General features: G+C 31.9%; 1 protein-coding gene across 3 annotated transcripts in view; it reads right to left on the bottom strand.

The window, feature by feature from the left end:
- Positions 1 to 12,088, bottom strand: part of LOC108769189 (beta-1,4-glucuronyltransferase 1) — a 68,867-nt gene that overhangs the window by 27,386 nt on the left and 29,393 nt on the right. The window contains exon 1 of one of the 3 annotated variants that reach the window (XR_001940538.1): positions 11,387 to 11,444. The exons of the other annotated variants lie outside the window; for them this stretch is intronic. The gene's annotated coding sequence lies outside the window, so the exon portion shown is untranslated. Of the gene's footprint in view, positions 1 to 11,386; positions 11,445 to 12,088 lie in introns of those variants that run through there. 3 annotated transcript variants of the gene reach the window in all.

The following is a 12,088-nucleotide window of genomic DNA, read 5'->3' as shown; positions in this document are numbered from 1 at the left end:
ATAAATCCGATCAAAATCAATCGGAAATATCCGTTTGTTACTTTTTGAACGGACATTTTTCTCAGTGCTGAGTTAACACTTTGACTATGCAACACATACATATAGATTTAACATAATACAAAAAATGTTGAATAAATTTGCTATTGTGTGAAAGTCTTTGCTATTCATTTCCTTATCGCGGCGGAAAATCGTTCGAGTGATTTTTGCGTAAAATCACGTCGTTTCCGAGCGTGCATAAATCGACGCCACATAGCAGAGTACTATTAATGAAGTGCACAACTTGCGTAACCGCTTGTCGTATTCGTGGTCTCGTCTACCACTGCAAAATTACAACGATAAATCGTCACGCGCGGTGTACACGAGGTATTATTCACGCACACGCGAGGGATTACTTCGCTAATTACGACGGTCCCTGGTTTTCCTGATCGTCAAGAAGCGATCACACATCAGTAACAATAAACGCAGTCACCTACACTGAGTGGTCACCCGTGAACGATCACGTAAACGTATATGCCCCGTGTACGGCGCGGGTTACGCCCCTTTAATTAAAAAATCTAGGGCGCGCGTTACTTAGCGCTCCCCTTAATCACGAAATTGACGGAACAAGTCACGCACCCGTTTGTACGGGGCACACCTTTATTTGTGCTGCACGATTGTGCGGAGGAAAAAATAGGAAGGCGGGAAGAAACGCCTGACGCGGATAGTCTTCGAGCAAATTATTCGCAAACATGAAAAAATTACATGACAAGGCATATTAAAGTACAATGGAGAATCTATATATTTATATATATATTTTATAAGTCGAACACACGAAGTAATATTAATTTATTGATTTTAATAACTCTGTATAGTGGATTCATATAAAACTTTGTCATAAAAAAAGAAAAGTCAATAGAAGAGCAATCTGAAGAAATTTTCATTGCTACATATATGAAAATAAAGAAAATTCAGATTAATATTGTAAATTCATGAAGCAATTTTATTGCCGAAATTAATGATCTGAAAACGTCTGGCTAGCTGGGCATTTCACATGCACTTTTTTTTATCTATTGGTATATATTATCAGTAAAACGTTTTATCTAAATTACACAACTAGCAACAGTAAAATTGATAAAAATTCTATAATTTTAACGAAGAGAAATCGATATATGCATCACCTACTGTTTGTTTATGATAAATATCCATCTGATCAAACGGATGATGGTTCCTCAAATGAAATTGTCTACCTAGCTCCCCCCCCCCCCTATTTAACTAAACCTTAATGAATAAATTATATAATGCGCTATTTATGCGCTCTCAAAATCTGCAAAAAAAATTATTGCGCTCATTTCGTTTAGCTAAAAAAAATTGGTGGGGGGAGGGGGTTGAGTAGGCTGTCAGTCAGCTCTCCTTTACTACATATTAACAACAACCAGTTTGGAAAATCAAATATACAGGATTTAACGTAAAAATCGAAAATATATTTTGCATAGTTAGATAGCGTAATTTGGCAATTTTAAACGACTTAGGGATGAATATGACTGTTTGCTCCAAGAGGGAAGTCCCTTAAGGGTTGCAGCGCAAAAATTGAAACTATGTGAATATGAAAGCGCATAAATAGCGCATAAATCCTGTGTATTTGATTTTCCAAAACGATTGTTATTACGTGGGGAGCTGACTGACAGCCTACTCAGCCCTCCCACAAAAAGTTTGTTTTAGCTAAACAAAATGAGCGTAAAAATTTTTTTTGCTGATTTTGAGAGCGTATAATTAGTGCATTATTATATAATTTATTCATGAACATTTGATTAATTGGGAGAGGGGGAGGGCAGTTAGCCAGACATGATCTGAAATTTATGTAAGAAAATTTCCAGTCACATTCCAAATAAATCACGAAAAAGATGAATATTTTTTCAATTCAACAGATTGCACTATTGTGATAAAGGAAACATATTGCTCCCTTATTTAAAAAATGATACAAATAAAAAAAATTAAGTTTCCCAGAAAAGAGAAAAAATTATTTTTCAACTTAACAGAACGTTATTGTTTAAAAATAATATCGACAAAAAGAATATATTTTTAACATGATCAAATATCGTTTTCTGTCATTTCCGTTTCACAATCCTTAAAAATAATTTTGAGTTCTAACGATTTTTTAAAATCATTTTTAATGTGGTTTTTAATTTGTAAAGTTTTTTATAGAATTAAATTAGCACATTTTTTATGATTAATAGGGTAACGTTTACTTAATTCATTTATAATAACTCGAAAATTGCGTTTCGTAAATTGTGTCGCTTTTGAAGTAAAGAAGCTATAATATATCTATCTATTTGCCATCGGAATGTCGTAAATGATCAAATCAAAGCATTAGAATGTGCATTAAAAATTCAACGTGTAATTTCACTGTCGTTTTGCGGAAAACGTGATCTCCGTCATGCATGTGTCTAAGAATAAAAAAATCTTGATACCTCTCGAGAGAGATTCAGAACGGTTTCTCTCTCTTCCCCTTATCAGATTCCTTCTTAACAGACATTAAACTCAATTCGTGTCGAACACGCAGAAGTCGATGCAGTCCGGCCTCGCGGAAGTTCACGCTCGTGTACTCGTAGTGGAAAGTCACGTATGTCTAATGTCGCGGCTGGAAACCGGTTCGGCGGAAAGTCCATCGCGACAACCTTGAGCCTGCAAGCGCACTCGCCGTCATCGTCACCGTCGCCGTCGCGGTCGAGGTGTTTTCCCGGCGATAAGGAAGCCGTGCAAATTCTAATGTGCAAGTTCACGGTTTCTCGATCGCCGCCGCCGCGTGCGGTCGTCCGCACGACTTCACTCGATCCAGAATGTGGGCCGCTGTTCCGATCATCGCTTGCAAAGTGATAGCAACTGTTATCAATCGCGTCGTTACGCTCGATTTCTCGAAACCTGGGATTCGCCACTTTCCCTTACAAGCGAGGAGGAATATTGCATCGCGGCTTAGTCATAAGCATTAAAATTATTTTATAATTATTTTTTATACGTAATTACATTCTAAATGTTATATCTTGTGTATTATAGGTCTGTTCTTGTTCCACTCCAAGTTTTAAACTGGTGTACATTGGTACAATAAGTTAAAGTGAGACAGCTTAGTTTGTTTCACTCTAACTTATTATACTATTTTAGAACTAGTTTAAAATTCTTCGAAAAAGAATAAAGCTATTGTATCGATGTTTTATGAATATCAAATCAATCTGTTTTAAATGGATTCTTCGGTCCTTTTTAATTTCGATGTTTTAAATCATCAATATACACATAGAGAAAAGGTTTCTTTAAATCAAACAAATTTATGCGTTGGAATAGTCCAACAAAACGAATGTTTAAATTAAGAATGTGATTATTTTCATTAAAACTAAATTTATTTGACTAAATAAAATGTGTTTCATTTAAAATTAAATTTGTTTCAATGAAACAAATGTAAATAGAATTTTCGAGTCCAAACAAATCTTTTTCTCTATGTAGCTTAACTTATATTTTATGAGCTGCCTGCAATTTCATTTTATACAGTGTTCATTACAATGACCTACATTATAATGATCGATATAAATAAATACGAATATTATAGAATTTTAAATAAAATATGTATAAAAATTCTAAAATATAACGCAAATTATTCATTACTTTGATGTAAATGCAATATAAATACACTGAAAAACAGAATATTAAATTTTAATAAATATTTGTTCGTATACTCGTAGTCCTAAGTAAATATTTGCTAAATGTAAACATGTATTAATTTAATACGAAAACCATTAATTTAACTATCATTTTTTTATTGAATAAATATTTATATTTACTATAAGTAAATGTTTATTTGGTATTATTCATAAAGGTATTAAGATTTAGTAACTTTTTTCAGGGTATTAAAACAGATATTAGCATAAATTTATTACATTTCTTCGAAAATATTAGATTCTTCTGCAGAATCTAGAGAAATTGCGTTAATCCTTATATCCAAATCTTAACCAAATATATCCCGTTGCATAAAGATACTTCTATATGTACGTATATCCAACTGGTCAGGCTCGTCTGTACAAACGTAACATTGAGTCCGTAATGCCAATTTGACGTCAGCATTCTCGCGTAAGCCTTCGGAGTCCTTTAGCACTTTCGTTTCAAAACCATTTCCGTAGTATTCGTCTCCTTTAAATGAAACTACTAATATCATCGAAATTAGAATTCCAAGAAGGTGATTTCACTCAATGGATCAAAAGCTTTAATGTTAATGGGTTTGCCCAATCTTGAAGCACGTGTCGTAATGTTTAGTGACTCACTTACTGTCGCGATGAATACCTAGCGTCGCCCATTCAACTCAAGACGTGTAAATCGCTCGTGATAGGAAAACCCATATTCGCGTTACTGCATTAAGTACAGCTATCTGACTTTAAGGCACGCGCCTCCCGTCGTGCGCCTTTTAACGGTAAACGCTCAAGATGAGGAAATCGTCTCAAGGTTACGAGCGAAATAACGGACTTTAACATACTTATCTTCCCCGATTTGCATTTATACATTCCGCCTTTTTCCAATTTTCAACAAACACATAGATTTTTTTCTCAGATAAACGTCACCGTAAACAGCAGAATCCTTTCTTATCTAAAAGTTATGCATGTCGTATTTACATCAACGTTGAGCAAGTTGTTTGCTGCATGTAATGCGAACAAAGAGACGTATGTTGAAAAAAATAGTGAGTGTGGTAAACTTCACATAAATATTTCAATTTCTCAGCATGGTTTCCATAGAGAATGGTTTATGGCTGATAAAAGTTTCCTTAGAAAGTTTCCTGCACAAACGTTAACATGAATTTTCTTTGAGATCTTTCTCAGAATTTTCTTCAAGTGTCAGAACTTTTCTTTCGTCCAAACACATGAAACTGACTTCTATTTGTGTTAAGAGCTGTTGTACAATTTTTAATATCAGTTTGACAATACGTTGAAAATCGATATAGATTCCTTCATAAAGTTTCATTACATCTGCCTAGCTGCCCCCCCTTCTCTCCCACTTAACCAAATCTTAATGAAAATTATATAATAATGCGCTATTTATGTGCAAAAAAATTTTTGCGCTTATGTCGTTTAGTTAAAAAAAATTTTTTTGTGAGAGGCTCAGTCCCCCCCCTTGTGTTAATAACAACCGAGTTGGGAAATCAAATACACAGGATTTATTCGCTATTTATGCGCTTTCATATTCACGTAGTTTCAATTTTTGCGCTGCATCCCTTAAGGCACTTCCCTCTTGGAGCAAACAGTCATACATGGAAAAAAAAGATTAGTTGCAGCAGCAAAAATTTGCGTGTGGTAGCTAAATTCCAGTCGTAACATATGGATACCTAACGTCGTATCTGCGAGGTCTAACTTCCATTAGCTGTGAGGCCTAAATATTGTCATTGTAACAGACAAGCATTTTGCTATTATGTCGATCTATTGAGCATTGCAGCAAACGTTTTCTGTGTAGCAGACAATTTGGTAGCAAATACAGTTTCAGCAAACCATATTTGGCTGTGGTAGAGACAATTTTCTTTTACACTGACATATCCGATAATTACGACAACTAACGTCATGCTGCTAAATAAATTGATCTATAACAGACATGCATACTTTGCTATCACGTCCTTATATTAACTACAGCAGCAAATTTTTTATATGTATTAGCAAATTTCATAGCTATACTAGCTAATGCAATTTCAGCTAACAAAATTAGCTGTAGCAAGCAACATTTTTTCCGTGTATTCATCCCTAAGTCTAAGTTTAAAATTGCAAAATTATACTATCTAATTATGCAAAACAGAAAGAAGTTAACAAATAGAACGAAAGTATTACCAATCCTTTATTATATTTACCGATTTATTGTATCTTTGACCTTTACCTTCTCCAAAACCCTTTTACATCATCATCTCTGATTTTTTAATAGAAATACAATTGCATGGAATTCATAGCGCATACATAAAAAATATACTTTGCACAGTTAAAGCACGTATTTTCACAATTTTTAATGACTTAAATACGAGTACTACGGTTTGTTCCAAGAGGGAAATCCCTTAAGGGTTGTAGCGCAAAAATCGAAATTGCTTGGAAATAGTAGCGCATAAATCGAAGATATATTTTGCATAGTTAAATAGTGTAGTTTTACAATTTTAAACGACTTAGGGATCAATATGGCTGTTTGTTCCAAGAGAAAAGTACCTTAAGGATTGGAGCGCAAAAATCGAAATTACTTGGAAATAGTAGCGCATAAATCGAAGATATATTTTGTATAGTTAAATAGCGTAATTTTGCAATTTTAAACGATTTAGGGATGAATATTACTGTTTGCTCCAAGAGGGGGAGAAGTCCCTTAAGGATGTAGTGCCAAAATTGAAACTATGTAAATATGAAAGTGCATAAATAGGGCATAAATCCTGTGTATTTGATTTTGCAAATCAGTTGTTATTAACACGTGGCGGAGATTGACTAACAGTCTATTTAGCCCCCCCCAAAAAAAATTTTTTTTAGCTAAACAAAATGAGCGCAAAAATTTTTTTTGCGGATTTTGAGAGCGCATAAATAGCGCATTATTATATAATTTATTCATTAAGATTTGATTAAGTTGGGAGGGGGGGCAGCTAGGCAGACGTAGTTTCATATTTGAGGGACCACATTCTGTTTAATCTTCAGATGGATAGTTTTATCATAAACAAATAGTAGATGGTGCATATATCGATTTCTCTTCGTTAAAATTATAGAGAATTTTTATCAAATACTGTGCCAGTTGTGTAATTTAGATAAAGCGTTTTACTGATAATACAATACATAAAAAGAAGTGCGTGTGAAACGTTATATTTCGAGCAATAAAATATATAGTTCCAATCTAAAAAAATGTGTCAACAACGATAAAATAAACATGCACATATTGCTGTATACATATTTCACCAATATCGGCAAGTGAGTAAGTATTTATCTGTATAAACTTATCTATAAATGTATGACAGTTCATAAGATAATAAAATATATAAATAAATAGTAAATAAAAGGTCCTTATAAAAAGTATTACAAATAGTAAATAATAGGTCCTTATAAAAAAAGTTCTGCATTTCTTATATTAAAAAATCAAAATTAAAAATATGACGTGTTAATTTCGTGAATCTATTTCCCTCTAAGGTATAAGAAAACGATAAACCGATACAATCAAAGAATGCCGATTCAAGCCAACACAGGATGACAATGCGAAAATTGGTTTATTTAAATCAACATAATTATAATCTCAAATCGCTAACGTTTCGATTCTGTTTCGGATTCTTATTAATGGCTTCATGTAAATCATTATTAAAATTCAGTCATCTGAGAATAGTAATGTAACAGCGATGCCATCGTACTTTCTGGTATAATGAGCATCGGCGTAGCGTTATTAGGCTGTTCATGCTTTGGACATCGAGTCTTATCAAAACGATAAGTATTATTACATTTTTTATTCAAATGTCATACTGGATTCAATTATTAAAAAATTAATTAAAAATGCATGACGGCTGAAACTCCGTTTAAAAATAATTTCGGGGCACAAAAACTCTGCTAGAATGAGAACTGTCGCTGGAATTGCGATAAATTATCGCAAAAACCAAAATTGAAAATGTGGCATGCTAACTTCGCAAATCTAGCACGACACTTTTTCTCCATGTGTGTGTCTTCTATTTAAAGTGTATTAAAATTGGTAATTTTGTTTTCAAATTACATACTCTCTAAATCTGAATCAATGGACAATCACTGATATCGGTGCCAAGTATGCCACTGGTAATCAGTGAATTATGTGTGAGATTCCTAACCAAGCTAATCTTTATTATGTAATCTAATTAACTTTATTTTAGTTCTTAAATTTAATGAATATGGTATTGGAAGATAGAAATTAACGTGCAAATCAGTATTTTAATTATATAATGCTCAAACATTTTTTAGTTAAACTTCACCGATTATCAGTGCCAAGTATATCACTGGGTAATTAGTGACTATCCACTGATTCAGATTTAGAGAGTATATTAATGGAACTCGAGTTCCATTAACTACAGTTAAAAGTGGAAATAACTAAGATAGATAAAATAATTGATATCGTTATCAATTGGCAAAACATTTGATATCTATATCTTTCTTGTACTTTATAGAAAAGAAGTGTCGTGCTAGATTCACAAAGTTAGCATGCCACATTTTCAATTTTGGTTTTTTAGTATAAAAAATGCAAAATTTTTTTTATTTTTATAAGGAACAGTAGGATTATAATATATTAGTATAAAAAATGCTACTGGAACTGTTATTATTTTTTTTATATTAATAGACTGTCGTGCTAACTTCACAGATTTTCTCTCCGCCGCAACTTTCTTACAAATAGCGATTAAACTTCGTCGGATCTTCGCAGACGGTCACGAAGGAATGATTCGTGGTCTCAGAAACGCGAATTCATAGTGACGACGACGAATCGCGAATTCATTTGTGTAGGCACGAACAAGGAAACACAAGACGCAACGAAGTTGCGGGAATTTTATTCTTTGTTTCTCTCTCTAAAACTCGCTCAACCGTGATGGCACATTTAACGACATGGTATATTTATGCGATATAGTAATATTCACATTTTTATGCGAGATGCTCAAACTCTCTACTTTTGCTCGTTTTGACTGAATGAATTCTTTTGTATATGCCATCGCAAGTATTCACGATGAATGTACAGGGTCTTCTCGAATCCCGCAAACGGAATGGAAGAAAATGGAGGAATCTATTTATTTAGCTATTTGCATCGATTTAAACAAACATCTCTATGAATACAAACAAGTACAGCGTTTTTATTTGCAACATACTTGCTTTGATTTTAACGAAAGTCTCTGAATATATACGGAAGTAAACTGAATTTCTCCAGATGCTTGTCATGATTTCAACGAACGCTTCATTCAAACTATACCGTGTTATCACATAGGGAGAGACCGGGGCCAGTAGACTCATTGTTCAGTTTAGAATTTTTACAGACAAAATTAAGAGACTTATCGAAAAAATGAATTGTACTCCAGTTACTACATAGGGGAAAGTTGCCTATATTGTACCCCCTAACGTTTAAACAAAATTGTAAACAAAAGTACTGAAGATATCAGAATATTTTTGTACTAAACTTTGGTCCATTGGCAATAAAACAATACGATACTTTTGCGAAAATAAACATTAAATTATTATTTAAATTAGATTTTTAAAAAAAGTAGCTTTTGATACGATTTGGAGACCGGGTCGTTAAATTGTACCACCTGGTTCCTAAATCATACTTCTAATATAGCAAACAAACTGACATTGCTTATTGTCATTTTGATATTAAAATAACATCTTTAACGCAAAATGACGGTAAACAATGTCAGATTGTTTACTGAGAAAATAAACAAAATTAATTTTAAAACTCATTTATTAATCAATTTATTTTTAATTTTAAACTGAGTATACATATTTAAGTATACATATAGGTATAATAAAAATCATTTATTAATCAATTTATTTTTAATTTTAAACTGAGTATACATATTTAAGTGTACATATAGGTATAATAAAAACTTTTCTATTATAAAAACAGAAATTACATCTGTTTTTTAAACTCATTTAAGAAAACAAAGTAAAAAGCAATACTTAAATTGATTTAAGCTATCATTGCACTGTATTTCAGAATATTAAAATCTCAGATGTTTTGAAAAAATAAATTTTTCACGGAGAGAATTTTCTTTTAAAATTTACCCTGAAAATATGGTGATTGTGGTACAATACAATATTTTAAAGATTTTTACCATGCACTTTAGTAAAATTGATCAAACTTATTTTATATTTTATTGTAGTTTTATTAATAAATGAGAGAGATTTATATTAAAATTCTTCGAAATACAATGTTGTCCCACGACTGTCATATTTTCAGGGTAAATTCTAAGAAAAAATTCTCTCCGTGTTGAAATAAAATTAATTATGTATTTTTCCGTCGCAATAGAAAAGATTCAATAGAAAGACTCAATAGAAAAATTTAATAGAAAGATAGTTGATAAATAATCAATAGTTGATAAGTAATCAATAATTGATAAGTAATCACTTTCTTGTGCGCTTATTTAAACACAGTAATGTTTGGTAAATGTTAAGATTGTCACTACAGGTTTCGTGCAACTACTTAGAGCACCTGACATACTGAATTCCGTCCACTGTAAGTCTTTTTTTATCATAATAGTAACCTCCACATATTGCTCGTGTCATTTGCGAAAATCGTAACAGTACAATATAAAAACCAGCGACAAGTACGATTTACCGAACTATTTTTACAAATTTGCTAATAACAACATAACTTATAAATATCTTGCTAATTTAATGCTATGCTCGAAAAGAGTTTAAATATCGATTATAACCATGAAGGACACTATAATTCAATTTAATAACACTTTAGGTAAATTGTATCAAAACTTAAATCAGATACCGAACAAAATCAATTTTGAATGTCACTCGTAAACAGACGACTCGAAAACAAAACAAAAATGATAGTTCTTAACCTATATTATCAGCGTCACATCAGTGTCATTATCTTTAAAAAAAAATGTTTCGTTTAGAAAATACAATTTAACCGTCGGTACGACTTAGCCAACTCTCCCCTACATTTGACTATCTAATAGTGTTTTAATAATAAGAGAAAATATATTGATAACTAATATGAAGAAAATGTATCCTTCTAATGCATTCCATCTGAGTCAACTAGCCTCGGGATCGAGGTAAGGTGACTAATGATATGGGGTAATTTGACTAATATTATTAAAATGAAGTTTAATGTATTTTAAACTACATATATGGCTACATATTAAAAAAACTTTTATAAAAATACATTTTAAACACGAACATTCGCTTCGCAAGGAACAATGCTTCTTTTTGCTTGTTTCATGCAAAAACACGTTGAATGAGCCTAGTTTTATTGAGATTAGACGTAAAGTAGAACTAAACTTATAACATTTACCACTAGGGTAAATCTCTTTAGAGAAATGAAATATTGAGTAGGTACGTACTATAAGAGTCGTCACTAAATAAGTCATATAGCCCCATGCTGTGGTTAACCTACTATCTCTATTCGTTCATTTTTTGAAAACACTAACAGTATACGACAAATGCATCTGAGTGACGTTTATCAACACTTTATTGTTTCTAAAATCTTACATTGAATTTTTTTGCATCAATGGCTTTGCATTTTGGCTCCGGAACTCAAATTAAACAGGCCTGGTATATAATAACAAAGATTGATAAACAAAAAATCTATTGGACTTTATTAAGTAAGAACTACACTTACTAGCTAAATAGAAATCAAATATCTCAGACAATCATATACGATAGTAAAACAAAAACTTTTAAGAATAAAAATATTTACTTACGATTTTTTTAAATTGTAGCGTAACTTCTATGACAGATGTGTTCGTAACGAAATGTTACAGCAGACTAAGTGGCAGTCGCTGTTGATGCGTGCTCAAATACGTTTACACGTATCTTGCGTGTTTCGTCTTATGTAGCTCGTAGATAATTCTTATCAAATATTTCTATTAATGATTTTTATTGAAAATGTAATATAAGATTATTAATTATAATTTTGAGATTATGACTAATACTCATATAGAAAAGAGTGCTATAAAAATCGCTTACCAGTTATAAGATAGATATCAAAGAAGCAATAAAACCGAATCTCTTGAGTTAAATAATATTTTGTTATTTTTAACTTCCATGTTGTCAAAATGTAAATCAATCCATTTCTGTGATTAATTCCAAAGTAAGCATTGTCCATATTCATGTATGCATTTAGCAAATAATGAACTAAATTAGAGTAAATTTAATACATTTTCTTGAATTAAATTGTTTAACTCTATCGTTTTAATTAAATTAACCCTCGAACCACTCACTTATTTTCGGTACCTTTGGACGACACACATAGATCATTCATGTCCGACACGATTTTAAGGCTCACAAAGTGCTCGAAAAATTCTGTAAAAATTCACACATATTCTTTAAGATTTCTACTAAATTATCCTACTATGTAAACATTGGAAAAAATGTTTAGAAAAATTATGGAAATTACTTTCTGT

This window comes from Trachymyrmex cornetzi, unplaced genomic scaffold, assembly GCF_001594075.2.
Source record: "Trachymyrmex cornetzi isolate Tcor2-1 unplaced genomic scaffold, Tcor1.1 scaffold875, whole genome shotgun sequence".
In the NCBI taxonomy this organism is placed as follows: Eukaryota; Metazoa; Arthropoda; class Insecta; order Hymenoptera; family Formicidae; genus Trachymyrmex; species Trachymyrmex cornetzi.
This window is presented reverse-complemented; position numbering and strand designations above follow the sequence as displayed.